Genomic DNA, 8,285 nt, shown 5'->3' on the forward strand with positions numbered 1-8,285 from the left:
TAGCCATACTATCATAATGATGTACATCATTTTCTGTGTACACTTGCATGCTTCAAGATGAGTAAAAAATGGACAGGGGATAATTAACAGACTCCTTGGCTCCTCTTGATGAGCTCTTTTCATTAAAAGCCCGAAACAAATGATCTTCCTTCCGCATTAGCATACGGCACAATTCGCTTCCGTGACGGCAAACAAACCATTTGCCATTTAATAGTCCTAAGGAGCAACGCGACAGTTGTGTGCTCACTCGATATGTGCAGCCGAATTAATTAAACAAATCAATTAAATAGCAAAAGGTGACGCCGATTATTAATGAAGTCTTCCCAAGGTCCCTTGCATTCCCTTTCGTCTCTGGTCCATGTTTCTTTTGTGCATTCATCTGATAATGACAGAGCTGCACTGATACCCTCAATAGGATTCGGCTCATTATTTGTGTGCTTGTGTTGTGAATGCTCTGTAATAGGGAATGCCTTGTAACGACCTTTCCGAGCCAGGCATTCCATTTTATATTTCCAATTAGCTCTGTTGTGACTCATTTGTAGTGTGTGATCAGGCACACCCTTATCAGGCCTTCGAATCAGCAGGAGAAACCCAAAAACAAAGTACTTTCAAGTCATTTGAGGTTTTATGCAGTGGTTTTAACTAATTATTAATAATAATTTTGCTTTAGATTCCAGATTTTACATCAAGATTTTGCTGGTTAGCATGGTCCCATTAGCTTCTATGTTTTGCAACTAAAAGTTATAGGATGTTTATTTTTATTTTTGGATTCCGACGCACCAAACCCAGAAGTGTAATGTTTCTTTAATTCATCACTTTTTAAATTAATTTCACATATATAAATGAAATAGAAAGTGGGCTTTCAGACTGTGCTGTCTGTGTTTTTTATCACTTGATAATTACCTTGTCTGAAATCAGTTGTGATCAATTTAGTTGATCGATTTTGAGGTTGAACTGGGGGCAAACATTATATGAGATAGTTGTCATTTTCTTCCTCTAAGAAAGGCATTACATAGTTTTTCAAAATATAGATAATATGGATAATTCATAATTCACAATGGCATCTACTCGATTACAATAATAATGATATACTTGCTGGATTTTAATAAGCACCAAGGATCGTACAGCCAAGAAATGAGAAACGTTAATATATAGTTCTATATTATAGTATCATTCTCATTCTAAATTACCAAAATTTACCCCAGAATGTCATACATATGTGTATGAAAATATATGACTCAATGTTTTATGACATTTCCATCTGTATTAATGTACATTAAGATTTATGAAACATTACGTAATGTATAATGTATTTTTAATGTTGTTATTATTATGAAGTATAACCGCTAATGCCAACTCTTGCTGGGCTCTGATAAAAGTTAAAACGCATCACAGTAAAATTCATTTCCTCTGAAAATGTGAACCACAAAAGCTTTTTTAATGACCAAGGCTAATGTGTCTTGCTTTCCTGTCAGCCCTTCCCTCTTAAAATGAAATGGGCTGTCCCTCAGTTGACCATTTCCCCAAGTTTTCCACACTAATGATGACATGCACACTCATCAGTCAAAGGTCAAGCCCTAGCTCGTTGGCAGTTAGCCCAAACTAGCAGTTGCCCTAACTTCACCTTTTTCCATAAGTGGCTATTCAAAATCGTTTTATAATACATTATATGCAAATACATTATAAAGCCCGTTTCACACATGGTCTGTTTGCAGTATGTATGCAGTCCATGTGCAGTATGTATGTAAAATTTACTGAAAATGCTTTCTCAGCTCTTTACACAGTAGGGCCATCCTTATAGGCTGGTGCAACTGGTGCGACCGTACCGGGTCCAGCACTTTTTTGTGTGAAGTTGAGGCCTAATGGTTAGAGAGTTGGACTTGTAACCCGAATTCTTCATAGATGTATTCAAATTTAAAACAATAAAAAAAACATATTATTCCATTATCACTTCTATACAGATTTATATATTCAAGTGGCAAAACATTTAAACATGGTACTTATGTTCAAACGTAGTATCCTACGTAGTATCCTAATATTGTCCTAGTTGTTACATGTAGTTACTATAGTATTAACTATAACTAAATGATGCATAATTACTGTACATTCAACTATCCTCAAAGCCATTACTCAGTAATGGAGAATTCTTCAATGTAGAATTACGCTGTAACAAGGACACCAAAGTGTAAATAAATCTTTTATCAGCTTGTTTTCTTTCAATTATCACAGGTTTTGTATTTCTTTTTGGAACTGATTGATCGTAGGCCTTACTGATCTGATAATATACACCTGTTTTTTTGAGGTTAATAAGCTTGAGTGAACTCTTTTTCAGTGCTAAAAAGAAATACAATACCTGTGCTAACTGAAAGAAAACAAGTTGATCCAATATTTGGTGATGATATCATAATGAGAGATTTACAAGCAATTTGAAAGGCCAAATTACCAAATTTGTTAAAGGATTTTCAACAGCACAAGGGTTAAATTAAAACTTACCATCCACATAAACAGTGGACTTCCATAATGCCCTTTGCATTTAAAACATCAGAAATCCTGTGGCTCATACACACTGTAAAACCAAAGAGTGAAATTAATTAAATTAAATGAGTTTGTTTCACTCAAATAATAATGAAAGTTCATTGTACTTAATAGAAAAAAGTTGCATGAACTCAAAATTTCATTGTAGTAAGCTGAACTTAATATGATTGAGTTGAGCTGCAGCAGATTTCTAATTCCCAGCATGCTTTGCGTCAGACCATATAAATAACTGTTGAAATTAAGTGTTATTTTGTGTGTTTTTGCACAAGATTAAAGGTCCCGTTCTTCGTGATCCCATGTTTCAAACTTTAGTTAGTGTGTAATGTTGTTGTTAGAGTAGAAATAAAATCTGTAAAATTTTAAAGATCAAAGTTCAATGCCAAGCGAGATATTTTATTTAACAGAAGTCGCCTACATCGAACGGCCAGTTTGGACTACATCCCTCTACTTCCTTCTTTAATGACGTCACTAAAACAGTTTTTTGACTAACCTCCGCCCACAGGAATACACAAGAGTTGCGTTTGTAGAGTGTGTTTGTCGCCATGTCGCCGAAACGCTGTTATTTTCATCCCGCAGTCCAATCACCGGGTCTGATTCCGGCTCAAATTGATAGGGTAAAATTAAAGACATGTTTACAATAACACTGAGCGCGTGCATCTCCACGTTATGGTAAGAGGCGTGACCTTTCCGGGCAAGGAGCGCTAAGCTGCTGTCGAATCACAACACAGGAACCGCTGGCACAATCAGAACTCGTTACGTATTTCTGAAGGAGGGACTTCATAGAACAAGGAAGTCATCAGCCCGTTTTTATGACAGTGGAAACAGCGGTATACAGATAAGTAAATTATGTGAAAAATACTGTGTTTTTTTACACGCAAAACATGAACACATGTTATATTGCACACTATAAACACAATCAAAGCTTCAAAAAACCACGAAAAATGGGACCTTTAACATATGGAGATATAAGTTAATGTTTAATGTTGTGTTATGTTGGGATTCAGGGGGGTTCTGTTCTGTTAGTTTTGTAGGGTTACCACTGTGGTGAAGAGTAGAGCCTGTGGTTAGGTTGAGGATGAGCTGGAAGACATTTAAGACCACATATGTTGTTTGGTTATATATATGCAAGTATGTAATGATAGTCTCTCTGATAGTTATAATAGCATGTGTTATTTGCTATGTAACATTTAACCAAGATCTGAATGTGATGTTTATGTAAAATAACTGTATGTAATTAACATTATGATGAGTTGGGCAAGGGATGCTGGTGACGGGATTGTTAGTGAGAGACACCTGTGCACCACACTGGCCTTGATCCGCTTCCATGGCTTTCAGCCCCGCCCCACTTATCACAAAAATTTTAAGTTCTACCAACTTTTAAAAAATTAGTTAGTGTACTTAAATGCCGTCAGTTACGTTGTGTTATGTTTTTCTAAATGTGAGATAAGGTGTAGTTTTCCTTGCTTTACCCAGGCCAGAAAGTCATTTGTTGACTGTGAAACAGTAGAATTATATGTATTTATGGTGAAATGACTAAACCCTAATGCTCAAAATACTTAATTGGTTTAAGTAGGACAAACTTAAATTAAACAAATTAGTTCAGTTAAATTAACTGATATGAGTATTTAGAACTTTCTTCTTTTTTTGAGTACTCAGAACTGACATATTTCAAGTAAACTGAACTGTTTCATTGTTTGGAGTTGTATGAACTCATTTCTTTTAATTTAGACTAACTTAAGTTTAACTGAAACTGGGCTGGGATTTCTATTTCCCAGCATGCTTTGCCCATGGTACTCGAAAGGGAGAGTAAATGCTAAAGTTAAGTGTTATATAATGTTTTTTATTCAATATTGGAAAGGGAGATTTAGTAGTGATTAATGTTTTGTTATACTAATTTAGAAGAGTTTTTTGTTAATATGGGTTTTTCGAGAGTTACCATCATGGTGACAAGTGGCACATGCTGTTTGGTTTGATAACAATTACATATTTTAAGTTGTTGTACTCATTCAATAAGTATACCATTTTATTGTTAACAGGCTAGCAAGTTGGCATTTATTTTCTGAATTTGTTTGTTATAACTAGCAAAATATTTATGTTGAGATAACCTGATAATCTTAAGTTAAATGTATAAATTAGTTTACTCAAATATTTCAAGTTAAAAATGTATGAGTTAGCTAACTCAGTACTTCAAGTTAGGTGCAATTAACATGCATGAGTACTACAAACTTGATGGTTCTGCTTACTTATAGTTGGGAACATCATAGTATTCATTTCATGCCAATCCATGTTCATTTTGACCAATGCCGGACCGCATCCATGTGCGGAATGAATGCTGTAACCTGCAAACATGGGCACTAAAAAAAACATGCCACATACAAACTAAAAGCATATCGTGTATGAAACGGGCATAAGCAACTGCCATTGTAATGAATTTCAATGCTAACAGATTGCGCTTTTCAGGTATTATAGATCTCCTTGTCATCAGCTCAGGCAGTAATTAACTTTCATTGCAGCCAGAGTGCTCACAATTACGGCTATAGCAGCTAGCAGTTGATTTCATTAGACACAACTACATTACACTTTGATATGCTACATCCTGCCTTGCTGATAATCCAGTAAAATATCTTGAGATGTGATTTATCCATTAATAAATGCCTCAGGAGACTGTACATATCAATGTATTTAGAGGAATTTCTATTCTGGAGTAGCCAGTGATTGAATTGAATACAATGAAAAAGAGAGATAAAAGTGCTGTGAGCAATTTATTCAGTGTTTTATAGATACTGTATGCAAATGAGACTGTGATTGACATGAAATGTAATGACAGGATGTTATACATCAGAATGTGGACATATGGTGTTTAATTTGAAGTCATGGGCTGTTGATTATAGAACAGCCTTCGTATAAGCATTGGCATAGGAGCTGTCAAAATCTATATACTCCGAACCTTGTTAAAAAAGTTTCCGTGAGAAATCCAGGCTCTTTCATCCAGATTCTCATTTTCGATGGATACAGAATAAAAATCTTCGCAGCCTTCTGAAATACTTTTTTTAAGTAAAAAGGCTCCCTGCACAAAGTGTACAAAGAAAAGTCTCAAAACCGAAGCTTTGTGTGATTTTACTGCTAGATACCTCAGCATTGATTCCTCTATTGTGGGGTAGCAAATTAATAATGCATGCTGTTTACACATGATCAATATAATGTCACAGTGGAGGGAGAGGTGAAACCTTTAACTTAAGAGAATTGATTGTTATAGTTATTTGCTTGATGCAAGCTTAAAACAGCGTTGGAAGAATTAGCTTGTAAAAAGATAGCAGGAACATTGGTTACACAAAGAAAGCGACAAGAATAAAAAGCAATAGAACAAAGTCCTTTATCTTATACGATAACATGGTGTAGTATTTGTCACAGTATTCCACCGCAGCACATCGCTGTTATGAACTGCTTTAACTCTTGGTGAATAGAATCCAGATGTTTGAGACAATAAAAAAATAGCTGAGCAAATAAAGAAGAAGCATTACATTTACAGAAGAGAAAAAACCTCAGCCATGAAGTAAAAGTTCTGTCATCATTTACTCACTTACTGGAACTGTGGTTCCAGACCTATTCATTATTTTAGAATCATAGTTTCAAAAAGACGAAAAAATAAAAAAAATAAATCATTATCATAAAAGTGGTCTATACATTAAGTGAACTAGGCCTACATAATCATATGACAGCTTTTAAGTTCTCAGTTCTCTTATCATTGAATCAGTGAGTTGAACTCAAGAACTGAATCAGTCAGTTTGTGAATGAATCCTTCAGACAGTTTTTTGAATCAGTGAAAGCTCCGATTCACTCTTGAATCGGACATTGCTTACAATCAGACATTGTTTACTTGCACAGCAACTACTAGCTGGCCTCCGTTACATATATACATTGCGTTGTGTTTCCATGACTGCCCAAAGCGCGTGAATGTAAGGCACACAGTTGGTTGTTGGTTGCTAAGCATCTAGTTTTAAAATTCTAACACCGCATTGTTTCACACTGTACAAGTTTGGCACCGCAATGCGGTGAGCAGGGTTTCATAACCCCTGTAAAATGCAGTGCTAACCCCGTATCTAAATTACAAGCGTGAAACGCTCCTTTACCTGGGGTTAAAAGCAGTGTTTAGAATGATTATAACCCATGGTTAAGCGCAGTGTGAAAAGCCTATACTGTACAAAACAAGCAATATTACAGTGAAATGTAAATCAACAGCCAACCAGTGTCAGGTAATTAGATAAAACTAGCTTAGATTTGACCAGAGACACGAAGTACGTTGCTTTTGCATCCTTTGTGAAGCACACTGTCAGGGTTTCCACTCGTCCCGGAAAACATTGAAAACCTGGAAAATTGATGACAAACTTTCCAGTCCTGGAAAACACATGGAAAATTAGAGAAAATGAAAAATGCCCTGGAAAATCTTGTTGTTGTCCTTGAAAATTATTTTTTAAAAAGTTCTTAGGTTTTTTCTTTAGTCAAGAACAAAAAGTTTATTGTGTTGCCACTTGCAGTAGTTAGCTAATGCTATCAACTGCTCAACTGTATGCAGAAAATGTTAAAGGTGCCCAAGAACGTTCTTTCACAAGATGTAATATAAGTCTAAGGTGTCTCCTGAATGTGTCTGTGAAGTTTCAGCTCAAAATACCCCATAGATTTTTTTTTATTAATTTTTTTAACTGCCTATTTTGGGGCACCATTAACAATGCACTGATTTACACTTGGCGCCACCCCCTTAAATTGCGTGCTCCCTGCCACACCAGCTGTCGACTATATTACAGCGCATTTACAAAGTTCATACAGCTAATATAACCCTCAAATGGATCTTTACAAGATGTTCGTCATGCATGCTGTATGCATGCTTTGAATTATGTGAGTAAAGTATTTATTTGGATGTTAAAGTTTTATTCTGAGTGAATTTGAGGCTGTCCTCCGTGGCTAACGGCTAATGCTACACTGTTGGAGAGATTTATAAAGAATGAAGTTGTGTTTATGCATTATACAGACTGCAAGTGTTTAAAAAATGAAAATAGCGACGGCTCTTGTCTCCGTGAATACAGTAAGAAACGATGGTAACTTTAACCTCATTTAACAGTACATTAGCAACATGCTAACGAAACTTTTAGAAAGACAATTTACAAATATCAGTAAAAATATCATGCTATCATGGATTATGTCAGTTATTATTGCTCCATCTGCCATTTTTCGCTGTTGTTCTTGCTTACCTAGTCTGGTGATTCGGCTGTGTGCAGCTCCAGACATTACTGGCTGCCCTTGTCTAATGCCTTTTATAATGTTGGGAACATCATGGGCTGGCATTATGCAAATATTGGGGCGTACACCCCGACTGTTACGTAACAGTCGGTGTTATGTTGATATACGCCTGTTCTTCGGAGGTCGTTTAAACAAATGAGATTTATATAAGAAGGAGGAAACAATGGGGTTTGAGACTCACTGTATGTCTTTTCCATGTACTGAACTCTTGTTATTTAACTATGCCAAGGTAAATTCAATTTTTGAATTAAGGGCACGTTTAATTAGTTAGCAGCTACCTAATTCAGTAACTTGCTAACTAATAATTTTGATGCAATATAAGATCAATAAGGGATTCATTGTGCAGTGTAGCCAACTTCATTGATTATAACAGGAGTTTTCACAACAGTGCAGAACTTCGTTAGTTTGCACTGAAGTGACTGACAGCTGCAGTGATTAAAAAAGGAAAATCTGTA

The sequence above is a fragment of the Megalobrama amblycephala genome, linkage group LG21 (genome assembly GCF_018812025.1).
Source record: "Megalobrama amblycephala isolate DHTTF-2021 linkage group LG21, ASM1881202v1, whole genome shotgun sequence".
In the NCBI taxonomy this organism is placed as follows: domain Eukaryota; kingdom Metazoa; phylum Chordata; class Actinopteri; order Cypriniformes; family Xenocyprididae; genus Megalobrama; species Megalobrama amblycephala.